Raw genomic sequence first — 19,924 nt, 5'->3', positions numbered from 1 at the left:
GAAGCACTTACTACACGCCAGGGACCGAGGGTAAGGACGGTGAACAAACAAGACAGACAAGGGGACAGAGCTTTGGCCAAGTCATTCAGTGTCTTGAACTGAAAGGAAAGGGCTCAGACAAGAAGCTCTTTTAAGTCCCTCCCCAGGCTCCTATTCTCCACTGTCTGCTTTGGTGCCAAGAGGGGACTGAAGCGTTCTGGAATGTTCTGCTTCCCTGAACAGACGTTATTTTTACTCCGCATGCATATAGCTCGGGCTGCAGACGTGTGACTTCTCTGCACTCCGCCAAGCATAAACGACTCGTTTTCATCCCAGAGTTTATGAGACGACGGGAGCCCTGATCTAGAAGGCCCAGGGGCAGGCACGGCTCAGGCTCCTGGGCACAGCGACCCTCACGGCCTCATTCCTTCTACACGGAGGAAATCTGGTTCCCTCAGATCAAAACTACACAAAAACAAGAGCAAGGCTGCCAAGGGTTCCTCACATGTTGCCTGGGTTTGTTTATTTCTTCATCATCAACTCACATCATTTCTGACACTGCTCTTCAACTTCCTGGACGCAGCCAGAGAGAAAGGCTTTTAAGAGGCACTGAAGTCCAGCCAACTTCTGATTAGCCACAGTGATGAAGGAGAGGAACAGCGCCTGGCCAAAGCAAGAGGACCCTTGCCTCTGAGAACGGCAGGGCCAGGATGCTTGTGCGGGATACGAGAAGCCTTAGTGAAACAAGTGACAGTCTGCCCCGCTCCCCGCCCCGAAATCCCCCTCAAATAGTATTTCAGGAAAACATTCGGCTGGAGTTCCACAGGGCACCACGTCCACCAGAACGGGAGCCGTCTACGGCCTCCTTTATCAACCTGCATGGGGAAATATCAGCTTCCGAATCAACAGGGGGGTAGGTTTTGTAGAAGAACTATACAGGCTCAAGCTATGAGTAAATGCACTTACCAGCGGTGAAGGTGTCTATCAGCACATTAGCACTACTAGACAACAGAAGTCTTCTTTTTATTCAGAGCTAAGTTTACATTTATGAAGCAGACATTTCTGCAGGAGAGAGGGAGAAGCTGGAGTCCAGAGAGCAAGCAGACATGAGATGGTAAGAGTGTGAATGAAGACGGACGTGAAGGCTGGGCCCAGAAATATGCCAGCCAGAGGCGGTGATGCCTCGGGCCTTTCAACTGTCTGTAAGTTACTGACTCCCACGGCAGGAGGAACTCCACGTTCCTGACCACAGTGCCCTCAATGACCACTGGGCCTCCCCGAGCCCTCCCTGAGCTATGGAAATTGGACTCCAGGCTCCCCGGGAGGGAGATGGCCAGCTCTTGTGAGGCCCCACTACATCCCCAAGTGTCATCTCACCGTGATAAAGATCTCAAAGGGGCTAATGAAATTATCTCCTCTCCCTTTTATTCCTCAGTAACAACCACAAAATTAGATCAAATGACCCCCTGCTCCTCTAATTTAAGGCCCATTTTATTACCTTCAACCCCAGTTCTCTCTCTTTGAAATGGATATGAGACCCTGAAGACCCCACAGGCCAGTGGGATTAGTAATTGACGGCTTCCTCCTCCTGGCCTGTTCTCCGGAGGGCGCTTCTGCTGCCCCACCTCGGGTGGGGTCACAATCAGTTCAATCTTCATGCTTCAGAGACATCCCCTTTGAACAAGATCAAATGTTTCCCACCCCTGCCTGGTGCTCTGCTCAAAGGAACAGCAGCCCCCTCTCTCTCAGAGCAGGAATATCAACCCGGCCAGAAAGGCACAGGCAGAAAGAGGAGGTCAGCACAGTTAACTGTCCACCAGGCTCAAACGCAGGCCCACTCAAATCAGCACCTTGGAGGGGCTGATCGCCCCCATAAAATGGGAAGCGCACTTTGAACCCAGGAGCAAGGAGGGTGAGAAGGACCGTCCCAACCTGCTGGGCCGTGATGGAGCGTTGGCAGTTTTTTTATTTGTTTTTTTTTTTTTTTTCAGAGTGTAGCCACTAAGGGTAGCAGCACTTCTCTGCAGCAACCCCAGGCAGGCAGATAAAATGCCGGCGAGGTGAGCACCAGGGCTTGCCCATCAGGAAATGAAGGAGAGGAAAGATGAGTATCAATGGCATCGGTCTACAGGGAGCAGAGCAAGGCTTCCTCTAGCTCTGAAGGAGGAAGCTGAGAACAGAATTCCCAAAGTCTCAGAAACCGCTCCATCTAAGAAATACTCTGCAGAGAAAAGGCATCGTGTAAAGTGCAGGGTATTTACTTCTAGTTAAGACATGGAAGAGGAAATTTTCCCACTCTCTTTTCCCTATTTGGAAAAGTTACTTTCATTAACTATGGATTAATACTTTTATTAACTAGTTATCCAAAGGTCTCTTTCCAACTCAGATTCATAATTGTAAAGACTAATAGAAAGCAGTCATTTCATAATTGAAAGAGGACATGAGAGTGATCAAAACAACGCCTTCAGTCTTTCTGTAAAGCCAAAGTCTTAAGATACTCCATTTAAAACCAACTTATCCTAGAAACAAGTACTTTTAAGTTTTCTTCCACATCCGTGAAGCTCCTATAGTGGATAAACTCCTACAATGGATAAGACAAACCAGCCAACAAATCACAGCTGACAAATGACCTGACCAAAGTAAAAAGTGGTTCCCAAATTATGCAATGATTGTGCTCTGGAAACAGAAGAAAGCAAACTCTTCCTGAGAGATGTCAATACCTGGGTGCAGCTTTACAATGAAACGTGAAAATCAATTTTGGAGATTTTGCTGCTTCTTTGAGAAAAAGATGTTAAGATAAAGGCTCACCTGAAGTTGAAGATAATGGCTTCACCTGGAAGAACCCATGACACCTGAGGGAGGATGTGCCATTGTGTGTGTGTATCTGCCACGAGCTGCAAGTCTGGGTTCCCATGCATTTCAGCAACAAATCTCTGGTTGGAGACCAGCGTGCTAATAACACTGGAGACCGAGACCAGCACACCAGTTGCCATGTCCGCTAGTTGCCTTTGCTCTGACTGCTCCCAAGTGTCTACCCTGGATACAAGGCACCCATGCTGGACAGTGTCTTTGGATGAAGGCTGAGGCTTCAAAACAGCTACATCAAACACAAATACACACACACACGCATCCTGATACACAAATTCTACTGCTGAGGCACTAGCAGTCCCCAGTAGAACTGTTTTTTTAGAAACAGTAAACATTTAATTGAAAGAAAGAAGACCGTATCAGAAGATCCAAACAAAGTTCAGAAGCACTAAGGAAACTCAGGAACTGTATCACTTCCTGGACTTTCTGATTAAGATAGTGTGGGGTTCTCAAGATTCAACCAGAGAGCTTGTGAAGTGTGCCCAGGTGCACAAGGATGTGTGAGAGCCCCTGTGTAGAGGGGACCAGCTCAGGACCTTGGTGACTTGACCGGCCTCATTTTTTTTCTAACCAGATTAGAACTGTATGGGAAAAAAAGGTGACACCCTAAGAATCAACGGTCCCCGAGAAGCTCAATGAGTCGCTAATTATTATTAAGTGGTAAGCGCCCCCCATGTGTTTGGCAGCATGAAGACCAGACATGCTCACCACCTTGCACTCAGCTTTTGCTGGCGGGTGCAACACAAAACAGGCGGTAATATCCCAAATTCCAAAAGCAACTCAAAAGCTAAAACCCACTCATATTTTAACATCTGGGCTTTTAAACTGCAATTTACTTTCTTAGTTTATTTTTCAAGTATGATAGACAAACTGGATTCCATGGACACTGGAAATTCCTGAGCTAAGCTGAAACCCTCCCCCTTCCCAAGCCCTAGGAAACTTCAAGATGAAAGGGGTCAGGTGAGAGTCAAACTTCTTCACTGCTTTGCCGTTCACTACCAGGCTGGGGCTCAGTACCAGGCCAGAGAAGCCATGGTGACAGGACTGCTTTCATGTGGGACTTGTTGGCAGGTACCTCTACTAGGTTGTGGAATGCACACACAGAAACCAGAGGACAACTTTCTCTTTGCTTTAGGGCTGCACACACCCAAACAAAGCAGCTGGAAAGGCTGCCCAATGCGTACTGTTACTGCAGAGGCAGGATGAGAAGGCAGAACAGATGCTCAGGCCGGCATTCCCTGGGTAAGAACGTCTCTGGTCAGATTGAAGGATCACCTCCCACCACCCTGCCTCCACTGTGGCTTCTGTGAACTCAGCCGCCAGCCAGTTCCTGAAAGGACCCAGGCCCCACTCTGGCTCTGATATTCAGATGAACCTCTGCCCTGGGGTTTGCTACTCCCAACCCATGGGTTAGAGCAAAACCACTTTAAGCATCTCTCAGAGATGCCAGTGTACTAAGGCTACATGGAAAATGGAATGCACCATTTAAAAGCTTTTTATTAAAATTATTTAAACCTAAACTGTGTTTTAAAACATATCCTCAAGCCATTTAGAAAAATTTTTATTTCCTCTGGGTTGTAAATTGGTCAAGTCTATTGTTTGCTCCCTTACCGCCTGGATAGTTGGTTACACATTCAATCCTAGGGCTCCCCAGGGCTCCCAGGGGCTCGTGTCTCCCCTGGGCAGCAAGGGCCGCAGGCTGCCAGTTAGCACATCACTGACAATGCCACAAAAACTCCTGACTTCTTATCCTTTTCAATAGGGGTAAGAACCTAAACCCCTGCCGACTTGACGTATAATGCTAATGGTAAATTCTCAATTGCGCATGGTAATGTGAGCAAACAGCCATGTAATTAATTTTCAAAGGCCCTCTACACATCAGTTTACTGGCTTAGGAATACATTATCTTTTTTTTGTGGCTGTGCCTCAGTTTAGTTCACTAGGGTATTTTTTTTTTCTCGGACGAACATGCATTCATTTATTGAAAGTCTGTTCCATGCCAGGAACCATGCAAGGTGGGGGATGCAAAAAGAACTCACAGACTAGGGGTGAAGACGTGTACAAACAAGCAAGTAAAGCTCATGGCGGGCACGTGCAGTGTACTGAGCAAGCAGAGTCTCAGCGAGCCGTTCTGCTGGAAAGCTGGGAAAAGGCTACACTCCGAACACCCTCTCCTTCAGACAGTCTGTAAATAACAAGCGCAATGTGGGCTGAGCCTTAAACGAGGAACAGGAATTCTAAAGCACCAACTCAGATGGGGAGAAGGGTACCCAGCACAAAGGAAAGAGTGCTGGGTGCTGAGAGGGCCAGCAACGCCCAGGAGAAGGCCAGGCAGGTAAATAAACATCTTCACCAGTAACTCAGTGGGGAAGGTGGCCACTTTACACTTTTCTTAGAGGAGGGGCAGCCCTACACTTAAGGATTTTCTTTGTAATGCATGAGATCTTGGGGGTGGTTACCAGAGAGCATCACATGGCTAGGGTTTTCTCACAACCAGCCTGAGCAGGAGCAGGTGCAGGAAGCAACCCCTTACCTGGGTGAGGAGGAGCTCCTTGATGGGATGCGAAAGTCACAGGCCAGCTGTGAACTCAAGAGTCTGCTTCCCGGTTTACCTGAAAAACAACAGGAAAGGGCCATTTGTGTTAATACGGAAGAGGCAGTCCTTTAATGGCCCCAGGAGAGACCCACAGACCATGCCTAAGACTCCTTGGTCTCGGAGCAGAAAACCTGGCCAGCGTCACTTGGCCAGGGGGTTGGAGCAAAGAGACCTGGGTGAGAATCCTGATGTTTTAACCCAGTGGCAGGGTAACGGTAAGCCAGACACTTAACCTGTGTCTTGGTTTCCTCCCCGGCAGTATTGACCTCATAGAATGACCGAGAAGGCCTTCCTCACGCCAGGCACCACGCCAAGCCTGGAGTCGTGTGAGTGACCATGTCATGCATTCCCCGCCCTCAGGGAGCTGACAGTCCACAGAGGAGTAAACAGGTGGCAATCATGACCTTGATGCAGCTGAAAGAAGCTGAAGTGAGGAAATAACAAGGGGACAAGGGCCTCTGCAGAGGCACCAGCTCAGAGGTCAAAGGGAGCTCTCCCAGAGCAGGTAACGGCTACGCTGAGGTCTGACAGCAGGAGCTGGCCAGACTAAGGTGGCAAACCAACAGCACACCAGGCGGAGGGAACAGCAAAATGGGTGCCCAGGAAGCAAGAAGAACACAGAGAGTTCACAAGCAAAAGGCGCATTTCCGAGGCTGAGAGGGAGACTGGCAAGTCATTTGAGGAGAGTTTGGATTTTTTCTTAAGGCCAATGGCAAGCCCATGGTCTCCTGTAGGAGAGCAGCAGGGTTCAGAAAGCTTTCTGCAACAGAGAGAAGGGACTGGAAGGAGGCAACAAAGGCCCCACTCAGCGACCCCGAATGCCACATCCCTGGTCTGTCGTGGAGAGGCCCAGGAGGCCGCAGGGTAAGAGGACGGAGCGAGGGTTCCCTCTAGTGAACCACGGCTTCCGAACCAGGGGCCCTCCAGCACTAGATGATTCCGCCAGGCAGGCACCCCATCAGAAGCGGAGTCTGCCTGTCCCAACAGCCCCTCCAGAAGGTGGAGAAGGGCCTGATGTCACAGGGGTTCCCACATGTGCTCCCCAGACCAGCAGCGGCAGCACCTGGGAACGGGCTGGAAATGCAAATTCTTGGCCCATCCCAGACCCAGTGACTCAGAATCTCCGGGAGTGGGGCCCAGCTGGTGTGTAATTTAACAAGCCTCTGGGTGATTCTGATGCTTCCTAAAGGCAGGAAGCACTAAATGGGAGCAGTGCCAGTACTGGGGGACGGGGAGCAGGGTGCAGAGTACAGAGCTGGCCAGGCCTGATACCCTACAGCGCCTCCATGCTCAAGGCCTCACACTCTACAGGGCCTGTGATGTCCATTTCTGCTTAAAAGGAAATGCACATGCTGGTCTTATAGATGCTTGGAACTATTCCTAGCCGCGTGGACCACAGGGAAGAGTACACAGGCCCACCTCTGGGGTGGGAACGTGGTGCTGCAGGGGAGGTGGCCCACTTCCCTAAGAAACGCCCCACCCTCTTCTGCAGCCCCAGTTTGTTTCAGGAGAGACAAAGGAAACTCCAGCTAGGAACGTGGATGCACGCCTCCTCTTTCAGACGACATTTCTCCTCCCAGCTAGACACAGAATCTGACCACCCCGTAAAAGAAACAGGCCATCCAGAAGGTTCCGTGGTTTCATCGAAGGGTCAGGTTTCTTTCTGGAGTGTGGAACAAACTCTGTGGTTACAGAGATCCCAGGCCTGGGAGCCATAAAGTAGTTCAGGGTTGAGAAGGGATCAGTTCAGTTGCCTTTCTGTTTGAATATCTATTTTCTCTCTATAAGAAAGAAAAAATTACCCCTCCCCTCCAAAAAGCATGTTTCTATAAAGAGCAAGCAGATTCTCACATTGTTGTTTGTGTTTCTATAGCACTTGCTTTTCTTTATAAAAGGCCAAAAATGGGGTACAAAACATAAAAACAGTGTTCAGATCAACCCAGATCATGGTGATACACTGCACGGCCCAACCACACTCAGTTCTCCGCGAGGATGGCTGAGCTGCAGGACCTCGTAACAGGTCAAAGGACTACATGTGGTCCAAGGGCAGGGAAGACCCCATACTCCCAGCACACAAGCAATGCTGCAGAAATCCCCACTGCTGTCCGGGTACCGCACCCCATGTCTGCACACCCCATCTCTCCAGCCTCCTCACCTGCCCCTGTGCAGGTGGTGCCACACCTGTAAGGGCCTTTCACCTGTCCCACATGGCCTATTCACGCAGCCCACCACAACTGACAGCCCCACTGAAGATAATGGCTGTTCTGTCATCTCCCCGCCAGACAGTAAGCTCACTGAGGAGCGTAAGTGCACGTTAAATAAATGACTAAACACGGGGACATACAGACTCACCTAGAGTAAGAATTTCAGGCCTGGGTTCATCCCCTCACCTTCTCCAGCCCAAACAGAGGAAATGACTTGCCCGAGGACACTGAACAAGCAAATGGTCACCCCAGGGGAGAGTGTATAGATGGTTCTCATTGTTTTCTGGCATTCCTGGGCCATTTCCCCTTATTTCCTGGGTACCTGTATACCATTACCCTGTGCAGGTAAAGGCATTTTACTTGTGATAAGAACACAAGTAAAATGTCCTCAATTTTTGTGTGTTTCAAGACCCTGCCCAAGAGCCCGGAGGAACATCTTGTGAATTTTAGAATTTGGGGCACTAAGCCCAATCTAAGGAAGAGCAGGGACTCTGGGGCGGGGGGGGGGAGCAGGGCCAGAACACGGCTGTGGGTCGGGGAGTGGGTCAGTCTTCCTAGAAGTTCTCAGCGTCCTGGTCCCTGGGACGTACTTGTGTGTAACCTCCTGGCTGGTCCAGGAAAAGCAGGCAGCGGTGGCAAAAAGGCTCTCCCCACCTTCCACCTCCACACTGTTCTGAAAACGTGCTAGATCACTCAGACAAGCTCTGACTTGGCACCAGAATGGTCGAGTTCAGAGTCCCTTTTAGGCAGCCAGGAGCCAAGAAATCCCAAAAATGTAAATATTTTTTGCATGTATAAGAAAGAAAGCACGCACTAAAGCACTTTCTAGGTGGCATAGGGGTGGGGGGGTCTCAGAAGAGTCAAACCCTCCTCAAAACTGATGAGAAAAGCCCCTCAGTGGAGAAGGGACGCTGGCTGCTGCTGCCCAGGTTCTCCTGTTAAGCAGGTACAGAAGCTGGATCGTTTCCTGGGCTTCTCTCTCAAAACTGAATAGACTAAAAAAAGAGCAAAATAATCCCAAGTATAATCATGGCGTTTAAAAATCTTAATTTTCGTATCTAGACCACCTGGCTTTTCATTACAGCTGCTCAGGCATATGTGAAGTGGCCACATGAGACAGAGGTATGCCAGATGCGTCGTCCAAGACAGTGAAGCCCCTATTACACACCACACCACACCACACACACACACACAAATTAAGTGCCTGTTCTTCCTAGTGCCCTCCTGGGCATCCCGGGCTCCTCTGGACACCAGAGCTGCCCTAGGGCCTGGGGCCTCTGGTCTCCTTCACAGCCCCACCCCCAGCCCCGCCTCCTCACCCCACCTACGTGTCACCCCATCAAAGTCCACTCTCTTCACACCCTGATCCTGAAATTATCCCTGTCAAGGCCTAAATAACTAATGTTATTATCTATTCTATGAATGCTTACATGAGGTTTAAAGAGAAACATTTCATCCATGCTCCTCTAATGATAAAATTTTAGGCACAACAGCTTTTGGGCCCAGAACCCTTTCCACACTCCACTCCCATCACACCGACTGCTTCCCACTTCAGCTGTTTCATAAGCCGCCCCTGCCCCTAGGGTGGAGCTGAGATGGAGCCTGCATGTGCAGAAATGGAGGTTGACGCTGATACAGTGATGTGCAAAGTCCAAGTCCTCAATCTGTCAATTCACCCAGATGAGAACCAGAGTCTGTAGAGGATGAGGGGCCCTTCTCCAGCCATTTCTGGTCTGTGCTTCCTTAGGAAGGGGATGCACTAACACTGTCTCCAGTGTCTGAACCCAAGGAGGGGAGAGTGTGGGAAAAGTCAGCCTTAAGATGGTCCTTTCTCTGCCGAGGCCCAAAGCTTATAGCTCAGGATCTCTAAGAATGCCCCAAAGCACTTAACAGTCAGTGTCTGTAAGAGCTTCCTAAAAATAAGGGCTTCAGAATTGATTCTTACACTCTTGACAAAGGTCTCTCTGATTTGGTCCCCTCCAAGATAAGAAAGAGCCTCACTGGAAGAATGAAAGCATGTGTCAAGATAAACTGAAGTGGGTCCAAAGGGACAGAAGCCAGCCCTTCACAACCAAGTATCCAAGAGACCAAGAAAACAACAGGTGAGGGTGCCCCTCTGACCTGGCCAGTATCACAGGCTCAGATACATGCATTTCTAAATCGATGTTTCTCTAACCTGGTGTTTCTAGAAACTGCACAAATATAAAACCATCGGGACACTTTGCTTTAAAAAAAATTCAGATTGCCAGGATCTAGGCCAAACCTATGAAGTCAAAACTCGAGGGCAAAGTCTGAGAATAAACAGGTCTAGTCAGCACCCAGCAGATTATCAGGCAAGTTTCAGAAATAACGTTCCAAATGAAACAATAGGTAACTTTTTTAAAATGTTGTAATCACACAACTTCAAAGTGACAGGGTATGTGAGAAAAGGCAGGCTTAATTGGAGGAAGTCAGAGCCTTCTTTTATCCAGTTAAAAATACGGAGTATAATCATTATGTAACAGGGAAATAGATTCAATTAAAATGTAGCAAAAACAAAAGCTCTCTGTTTAGCCTAACCATGTTCCACCTGGAAGACCACCCATCACCTTCCGCCCTGCCCCAAGGCCTGCAGGGGGTCCCCGCACAGCTGCTCCGTGCGGCTGTCAGAGGCCCAGGTGGAAGTGGCAGGGCTGCGAGCCCTCACTGGCATCCCGATCAAGACCAGTCCCAAGCAGCAGGCCACCAATTCCAAGTCAGACCCCACAGCTGCGCCCCCACTGTCAGCCTTCACAGGCCTCTGCCGCCAGCCAGCTATTCCGTGATATTAGTCATGGCCCGGCTTTACGTGAGGCCATGCTGCTCAAAACGCGCTCCACAGAACCAGCAGCACCAACGACACAGGGAACCTGTCAGAAATGCAGACTCCCAGGCCCCACCCAGGCCTGCATAATCACAGTCTGTGATTCAGCAAGATTCCAGATCATTCCTATGTACATTCAAGTTTGAGAAGCCCTGCTTTAAAGCATGGAGAGAATGCCCCCCGCCTGTAGGACACCAGCTCATCAGCCCACCCCCTTCTGCTCTGGACTCCAGGAGGCCTACTTCCCTCACAATCCTCACACGAGTCCTGTCAGTCCCGCTTTGTCTCAGAGCCGCATCACTGTCAGCAGGGCCCAGGGACAGCGGACAATCCACAGCTCAAGCTCAGGGAGTTAAAAGGAGGTGGTAAGTAGTGATTGATCGTCTCTTGCCTTCTCATCTGGCTCCCTTAGGAGGCAGGAATATGGACTCTGTGACCATAAATCAGTAGAGACAATCCAAAGTCAAACAATACTATGGAATGCTGGCGCTCTCGGTTCCAGCACAACGTTAATGAGGTCGAGGTCACAAGTATGATTAGCTTCCTCTGTAACTTGGCACAGACTCCAACGCTCTGCCCTCTGGCCGCCTACAAAGGCTGACGCACCCGTGGTTACTAAGAGGAGAGTGACGAGGGGAGGCTGAATAGAGCAGCGCCAGTAAACAGCTCAAAGAACGTGAATGACTGATGAGCGGAATGTATCGAGGAACAGCACGCAGCTCAGAGGGACGGCTGACGTGACAGGTGACCGCGTGAGAACGCAACATTATCCCAACAGGCTCAACAGCACACACCAGAATGAGAATGCCGAAATGGTACAAAAAGAAATGGGAAGGCCTATGGTCAAGACTTTAAATGTCAAATGCACAAATAAAAGCTAGAGGAAATCTAACCTGATGGCAGTTGTTTTAAAATGTTGACACTTTGTTTTAAAAAAACATGCAAGTTATGTTGACTAACCTAGTTGCTAAGAAAGCTAACATACTGAGGGTCCACGAAATCTAGTTTCCAGACCAAGGGGAGCAATGGTCCCTCCATAGTGGATCTGATCAGACTATCCTAAACAGTCCCCCAGCCACCTGTCCACACAGGTGTGTACATAGCCTGTCCCACCTCTTCATCACCACCGCCACGTGGGTTCTTACTATTCAGTGTGACCTCTGTTCCTGGCTACAGCTCTTTTTTGGCTTTGGATTATAGCTTAAACGTTCCCCACATCAGCTTAGCTCCCTCTGACGCTGCCCTTTCTTTATTAATCAAGAAAAGAATTACAGATACAAGCGCAAACTGGAAAAAAAATCACATTAAAAAAAAGACACCTTAAGCAATCCTTACCAAAAGGATTCAGATCCAAAAGCCCTACGGTCACCTGTGTGAGCTGACACACTACGCTATGTATTACAGCACGAAACTGTGCGGAATCAGTAATTAGGGTCTGTAAATTACGAGCTTCCACTACAGAAAACCCTCAAAGGGCTACTATAAGAACAAGCAAACCTGTTCAGACATACTTCCCTATGTAGACGCATCCTCTAGAAATGGACAGAAAGCCATTAAAAAAAACAGATACGATTTTAGATTATTTTTCAAGTTGTGAGCCATGTTTTTCTTAAGTTTATATTTCATATACAAATGGTAGCCAGTTATAAACACAAAAAGACCACTTACTGACAAGTCTGTAGTTGCCAGACTGGCCAGCCTATTATTTTTAATTTCAGAAAATTTGATCCCTATGGGTAAGAGAAAAAAATTACAAATTTTTAAGAGGTTAACTTGTCCTGAGTAATAAGTGTGTCAGTAATAAGCGTATCTGAAGATCAAATGAGGCTGCTGTCTATGCAGTTATAGGTGTCTTTAAACAACTGGCAAATTGCCTCAAAACTGGAAAACAACCATGTGAAATCCAGCCCAACTGTAGCCTGCCCCAGGAGAAAGGAAGCTTGAACTCCAGGTGCCCCTGACAACACAGCTCAGTGTGGAAAGAAAGAGAATGCTGAACAATAGAATCAGGAGAGGAAAGAGCCCCTCTAATTTTCCGGGCGTGTGGGGAGGTTGCTGCTAAAGGGATATTTAAGATCTCACTGCCGGTTCAGGTTCTACTGAACACTGAAACAATTTATAACAAAGGGGAAAAAAATCTTACCATGTCAGCGTAGCACATATTTAATTCAGTACATATCAATCAGACAGACATTTACACATTTAGATACAGAAGTGAAACACCCCTCAAATCACACTTACAATGTTCATGAAAACACACAAAGCACACCCATGGGAAGGAGTGGGTTCTTCCCTGCTGTAGGAGGAAGCCGCCCACCCTAGCTCGGGGTCACAGCACCCAGTCCTGGTTGCATTCCTCCATGACGATATTTACAACAAGTAGGAACTGCAAGTCTTTTTAAAGACTGAGACCAGCTTTACAATGTACCACAGATGCAAGGAGGTATGCACTGCTGTGGCCAAAACTGCTGATACGGTTTTGTAAAAAACAAAAACAAAAAACACCAACAACTGTTTTGTTCTGGTTTTTAAAGTAACATGCTACTCAAAAATCTGGAAAACAGAGAAATAAAGAATATAGTCACCTGTATCACCACGAGTCCAAAATAACCAGTTAGAATTTTAGCCTACATTGTTCCAGTCTGTACACGGCTATCAGTTTTCCTTCCAACAGCAGCCCAGTTAATTTTGATGGAAATATATTAAATAGTGTCTGTAATACCATTTAATCAATAAATGTATTAAATCAAAATCAGAATGAATCCATCGGAGGAAAAGTCAAAAAACACTGAAGTTCTCCTTTCTTCTCTGCCAAGTCGCAAAGTCAGAGTTGGGTGTTTTTCTTGACCTAGTTGAAGGTATTACAGTTAAACTACGAAAACATACAGATAACACAGCTCTTTAACTATGTTCAGTATTTTGTGGATGCACACAAAACTAGTTTACATTCTCAGCAAGTGAAGGTTATCTTACATTTTCTAAAACAAAATATATATCTGCATATTAGTCAGCTCAGGCTGCTTTAACAAAGTATCATTAAACAACAAACACTTATTTCTCACTGTTTTGGAGGCTTCAGTCCAAGATCAAGGTGCTGGCAGGTCTGGTTCTTGGTGAGGGCCCTCTTACTGGCTTGCAGATGGCCACAGACTCATTGCAGCAGAGAGCATGCTCTGGTGTCTCTTCCTCTTCTTAGGGGGACACTAATCCCATCATGGGGGCCCCACCCTCACGACCTCATCTAAACCTAATTACCTCCCAAAGGTGCCACCTCCAAATACCATCACAATGGGGACTGGGGCTCCTACAGAGGAATTTGGAGAAGAGCAGAGTCTGGTTAGGACATATGTGTGTGTTGGGGGTCAGGCGGAATCAACTGCATCAGTTATACATCCTAGCTTTTAAATATGTTCAGAGCCCTTCTATGTACATTCCTCTAAACTATCTCAGTTCAAAATAACACAAACAGATCTCACCAATTCTGCAAAATAACACCAGTAAGAGTCTGGTCATTTAAGGCCAAAGTCAGGGGCTTCATTATCCCCTATTAGGCCTGTTGAAAAGGATGAAAGAGAAAAATTCTGTTACTAGGACACAGATTATTCTCACCGTGAGCTCTAGTTAGTCGAGAGACCAGGCAACCACTTGCCACTACTCTGAAAATAACTCCATCTTTCATCTCCATCTCTTCCTGCCCGTTGGTCTGACTCTCTGCTGGGCACCTCTCCCTGGAAGGCTCATAACTCAGTTCTGCATTCAGCTGAACTCATTACTCCTCACCATCTCCCCGCACTGAGGATCCTCCCCACAGCTGCTGACCTCAGGGCACAGAGTCATGACCCACGCCAGTCACCCTGAACTCCCTCTTGGTAAGAGCCCACCTGGGGAGATGACCGAGGAAGTGCAGTCAGTCTCTCCAGGCCTCTTCCACTCCCCTTCACCAAGTCCCACCAGGACTCCTGCACTAGCCTCCCAACTCACCCACCACCCCCAGCGGCCAGAGTTCTTCCTAAAGCACAAATCATCAGGTTGGTCACCTGCTGCAAATTCCCCATCTTCCACACAGCTTTTGAGATGAAGTTCAGACTCCCCAGCTCAGCACCCAAGACCCAACACCCCCAGGTACTTCCTTGCACAACCCTGCCTCTAATCCAAACAACTACTCCCTGCTGATCCTACACCATTTCAGGTCTCCTAGGCTCTAAATGTATGCATTATTATTGCATCATGTATTACTGTAACCTTAAAAGTAATGAAAAAGTAAAAAAAAAAAAAAAAAAACCCAAAACTTAAAGGTATATGAGGAACCACAAATCCACTCTTCCCTTTACTCTCTCTCAGTCCTGCCTTCCACAGCCAGAGCCAAATATTTCAAGTGCCAGACCAGACTCTTCCCTGGACCCAATCTGGGTTTTAAAAGCTGATGATCAGAGCCGACCTCTGATTGATCCTTTGCCTGTCTAAGGCTAAGAAGCCTCACTTCTGAGAAAACTGCTGCTCGTTCTCCTGGTACACTGGCTGGTCATTCTGCTCAAACAGGACATGTACTTCATCGTAAAGCACAGAAAGAAACAGGCCCCCCTTTCTCCCTATGGAGGACCCAGAGGACCGGCCTCCCCAGCCAAGCTGGCTGGTGTGTAGATGAGAAGCACACCCAGCATGCTGCTTTCCCAGAGCAGGCTCTTCTAAATAAAGCAGAAAGCTTCTCGGGTTTATGGAGGTCCTTCCCACACAGAATGTGCTTCTCCAACTAGAACATGTGCTCTGGGAGTGGAGAGGACTGCTCTTGGTTCTTGCTATGTTATCAGAGGCCAGAACAGAGCCTGGCCCATGGGAGAGGCTCCACGGGTATTTGCTGAATGATCAGATAAAAGAATGGATGAATGAGCAAAGGGCATTCCTCCCAAAGTAGGAAAGTGATATACAGCATCGTTCTCCAGCTCAAAACCTACTGTTCTGCTGAGAAGGCCTTTTGTTCACTCTGCAACTAGGGACAACCTTAGTGAAAACTGGGCAGTGTACCATTAACCCCAAGACAAATTTTAAAGGTGCTTTTTGAAATAAATTCTAGAGATCAGATATTTACTTAGTATTCGTATCTTTCTAAGTGCAGCCAGCATTGAGTAAAGCACTGCTTTTAAAATTTCCAAGAGAGACCTCATGTCCACCATTCAAATTCTTTTTCTTAAATAAAATACAGGTGTTGACTTTGGTGGGCCCTGGAACATGAGAAGCTGCCATTGCAAAGGGGCAGCGGAGCCTGGAATCACAAGCCACACCTGAGCTCCGGCCCACAGATCCACATGGAGCCTGCACTGCACATCCCCTGCCACGGGAGTCCTAGGAAAAGTTGAGCAGAAGGGGCCAAAAAGACGCAGCCTACAAGTTCTAGAAAGATCAAATGTTTCTGGGTGTGTGCTGCTGGGGGCCCAGGAACAGCCTCAACTGAGCCTCAACCCAGAAGCAAACCTAAAACGAGCAGTTGCTCTAAAATCAGCTATCCTAGCAGCTCAGCTCTTTGAAGGGCAACGCTTTCCTGGGGCATTTGAAATGTTTCACGACCATCATTAACATTTTCTGAGCAATTACTCAGCATGAGGGACTACCCTGTTGGAGATTTACAAATATTAGCCGCTATATAAAAAAAAAGGATTAAAAAAAAAGTTTCTTCTGTATAGCACAGGAAACTATGTTCAATATCTTGTAATAACCTTTAATGAAAAAAGTATGAAAACAAATATATGTATGTATATGCATGAGCGGGACACTGCGCTGTACACCAGAAACTGACAAATTGTAACTGACCGTACTTCAAATTTTAAAAAAGCATGTAATCATCGTTCAACTTCAAGGTGGTTCTTTGACTTGAACTTTTATTACCACCATTTTATAGACACAGATACCAAGGCTGAAAGAAATCAAGTAACTTGCCCAAGGTTCAGGTAGTGACACCTCTGGGAAGTTCAACAGTCCCAATTTGGGCCTCCTATATTTTGGTCTCCTACTTTGTCGATTCTTTGCAATGAAGAAGTTGAGAGGCTGTATACACTGTTCCTTAAAAATGGGTACTTTTCTACATAGTCGTTTTCTATCTTCTCCTACTATGGACTTTTCCTTCCAGCCCCGCCCAAACACTACATGCAGTAAAACGTCTTTAATTCATCAGTCCACATCAGAACCCAGACGCATGGATGAACAGCATATATTACTCTTTCCAGAAGGCTCTGCTTTGCTCTAATCTACAAAGATCCCTTTTCCTTCCTATAGACAAATTACTGGTTCATGTATCATGACAAATTAGATTATATTCAAGAATATTATATTTGCAGTGCAATTATTCTTCCTAATTGGACTGCTCTGAAAACAGATGATTCCCCCTCGCCACCTCCATCGTCTCCTGCAACAGTGTCTTCTTTTCCTGCCATAAAATGTTTGCTGCACCCTTTGCAAACACTCCACAACAGGCCACACTATCTTACCTCCGTCTGACCACTTAGGAAAAATATTATAACAGAGTTTCACCTGGTATAACCTCAAACTCCTCTAATGTTATTTCATCAGAATCAGACCTCTGACAAAGACTAGTAACAAGTCTATTGCAGTGTGACAGCAACAAGAAGTGAGAATCGTGGGTTTTATTCTTTTCCCTAACTTTAAAACATTTAATCTCCCCACCAGCTTGTGCTCCCTCATCTCTTACATTTGAAAAGAAGTCATTTTAAAAGAGGACCGGTAGAAAAAGTCAGGAATACTCAGGGAAAAGCTACACCAAAGAAATCAGTATCCATCATTGCTTACACCTGGCGGGGTGCGGCTCCCAGGCGAGTGGGTGAAGCAAAAGCAACGTGCAGACGAGAAACTTCCCTCGGAACTGGGTTACTCAGGTTTAACTCTCGGGACCAGGATCCAACAGCTCCTCCTCCCACTCCCGCCCACACCTCTCCTCCCTCTGGCTCCAACACGCTCCCGTCTATAGGGGCCGCTTTGCGATTTCAGACAGAAGTTCTACTTTTACATGTGGGTCACTGATGGCAGCTTACATGCACGCACACAATCAAAGCAGAGAAACTGGGAAATACAGGAAATGGCCGGGGTGGGAGTGAGAGTGGGGGAATGAGACTTTACTCCCATTTACTCCCATTGATGAAACCGCACATCAACTCTCATAAAACTCCTGACCCTTCAGAAATAGAAAAGTTGAACAGGATTGAAGAATATCCTCTCGCTCTTCCGAGTTCAAAGAACACTAGACCGCTGAATGAAGGGGGGGGGGGATACAAACACAAAACTTTGCCTAAAAACATCCAGAAACCCATCGGCTCAACCCACCCAGCCCAGATGTGGTCTTCCTACTCCACGCCCACCACCTCCTCCTCTAGCCCGCACCCCCAATCCCTGAGCTGCCCACAAAAATGCAGCCCAGATCTGAGAAGCAGCTGACGTCTGTGGCCGGCATGACCCACACGCCACAGACCAGGCCCCGCGGAGGCGACCACGGGGTGGCCCCCGGGCGCGGTACCAGGCGCGCCGAGCCCGGCGCCAAGCAGCTCCCAGGACCCGTGCGCCGGTCGAAGCCCGCCAGCGGCGGCGAGAGATTGGGCTTCCGCCGGCTTCCCGGCCAATTGCGGTTTAAGGCACAACTTTTTTCCACTTCTGCTGCGGGCAACCACGGCGGCGAGAGCCGAAACGGCGTTCCCTCCCGTTCCCACCATCCCGCCAGCACCTCCCCGGCCCGGTCCTCCCTCCCCGCGGGCTCCGCGGGCGCCGGGAAGACGTTCCCGCGCCCGCCGCCGCGCATGCAGCCCGGGCTCCGCCGGCCGCGACGGCTCCGCGAGCACCGCGCCCCGCGCCCCACCTGGCCGGGGCTGCGGGCTCTCGCTCCGCAGGCGCGCGCGGGCCCGGCGACTCCAACTCACCCAGTCCCGGCTCGGCGTCCCCGGCTCCGAGCCCGCAGCCTTCTCCAAGCCGGGGCTTTCCGTTACGCCTCCCCGCAGCCACCCCTCTCTCTCTCTGGTCCCGCCGGCTGCTCGGGGAAGGAGGAGGAGGAGGAGGGAGGGGAGAGGGGAGGAGACGGCGAGAGGAGGGGGCGAGGGAGGGGAGGGGGTCCCCAGGCGGGAGAGGAGGAGGAGGCGAGAGCGCCGACCTCGGCCGCCGCCGGGGCTAGCACGCTGGGAGGGGAAAGAGGGGCGGGGGCAGAGGGAGAAAGAAGCCGCCGAGCCTCCCTGCCCAGGACCCGGCCCCGCGCCGCTGCCCAGTCACCATCGCCGCCGCGTCCGGCTCTCGGCCGGCGTCCGGGGGGAGGGGTCGGGGCCGCGGGCTCTCCCAGCGCGGCGCGCGGGGCGGGGCGGGGCGAGGCGGGCGGCCCGGGGCGAAGCGAGGGCGGGCGGGCGAGGCCCGGCCTCCCGGGGGAGTGTTCTGAGGGGCTCGCGAGGGTGTGGGCGAAAGGGGATCCCCGAGCGGAGGGGCGGAGGCCCGGGGGCCTGGAAGCCGGTCACTGAGCCCGCCGGGTGGCGGCGGCGCCTCCCGGAGTCCTGCGAGGGTCCCCGGAGCCGCGCCGGGGACCTCCCCGTGCAGTTTCGGGAAACCGTCTCAGGAGCGCAGAGAGCGCGCACTGCCGGGCCGGGGAGGCGGGGAACGGCGAGGTGGGAGTCGGGGGCGAGAGGCCGGACTCGCGGCGGAGAGCCGGCCCTAGAGCGCCCGGAACGGTTCCCCAGGCCGGGCCCGAGCGAGAACGTCCGTCCGCTAATCTTGGGGAATCCAAGGCGGGAGGGTGGGTTCGAGTAGCTGGACCCCCATCCTCGCCTTCCTCCTCTGGAGTCGTGGCTCTGGGAGTAAGTTTCCTTGCCATGTGAATCTCTAAGAAAGGAAACTGTTGCGAATAGTCAGTTACAAAGACTATTCGTAAATTGATTGCTTGAGGTCCTGAAATACCCTCCCCTGAATCCAAAATACGGTTTCAGGGTGAATTTCGAAGCCAGTAGTTTGAAAAGGCATCCTTGTCTATAAAAGGGACTTACGAACTGCCCGCACCCAGGGTGGGAGCAAAGAACATAGCGTCAAATGGCCACGAGTTAAGGTGACAAGTTTCTTGTGATTCAAACGTCGGGACGAAGCATTTAGCCACGCCAACCTTTCTTGTCTTTTTTTTTTTTCCCCTGTCAATCTTGCTCCTGACCCCAACGTCTCAGCCTCTTGTGCAGGTCACCTGTATCCACTGATTGCCTGAACTCAGACCCCAGCAGTCAATTCTGGGCAGCTCTCCTCCACTGTCAGTCGCCGCGCTCATTGATTCTTTTCAAACCTACTGCCACCTTTCTGGTTCTTGCTGTTTCAGGACTTCATAGCTTCAGTGACCTCCTCCCTGATTCTCTGCTCTGGCCCTCTTGGCCCTGCCATCCATCTGCACACGCCTACAGATAAATGGTTCCAGAACAC

The 19,924-nt window shown here is 49.5% G+C and overlaps 1 protein-coding gene across 1 annotated transcript in view; it reads right to left on the bottom strand.

The window, feature by feature from the left end:
• Nucleotides 1-18,773, bottom strand: part of LHFPL2 (LHFPL tetraspan subfamily member 2) — a 153,723-nt gene extending 134,950 nt beyond the window's left edge. Inside the window, exons 1-2 of the mRNA XM_072958465.1 lie at nucleotides 18,406-18,773; nucleotides 5,381-5,459 (exon numbers count right to left, since the gene is read on the bottom strand). The gene's annotated coding sequence lies outside the window, so the exon portion shown is untranslated. The remainder of the gene's footprint in view (nucleotides 1-5,380; nucleotides 5,460-18,405) is intronic.
• Between the last annotated feature and the right edge of the window lie 1,151 nt (nucleotides 18,774-19,924).

The sequence above is a fragment of the Vicugna pacos genome, chromosome 3 (genome assembly GCF_048564905.1).
Source record: "Vicugna pacos chromosome 3, VicPac4, whole genome shotgun sequence".
NCBI lineage: Eukaryota > Metazoa > Chordata > Mammalia > Artiodactyla > Camelidae > Vicugna > Vicugna pacos.
Note: the sequence above shows the minus strand (reverse complement) of the source record. Positions and strands in the feature narration are given on the sequence as shown.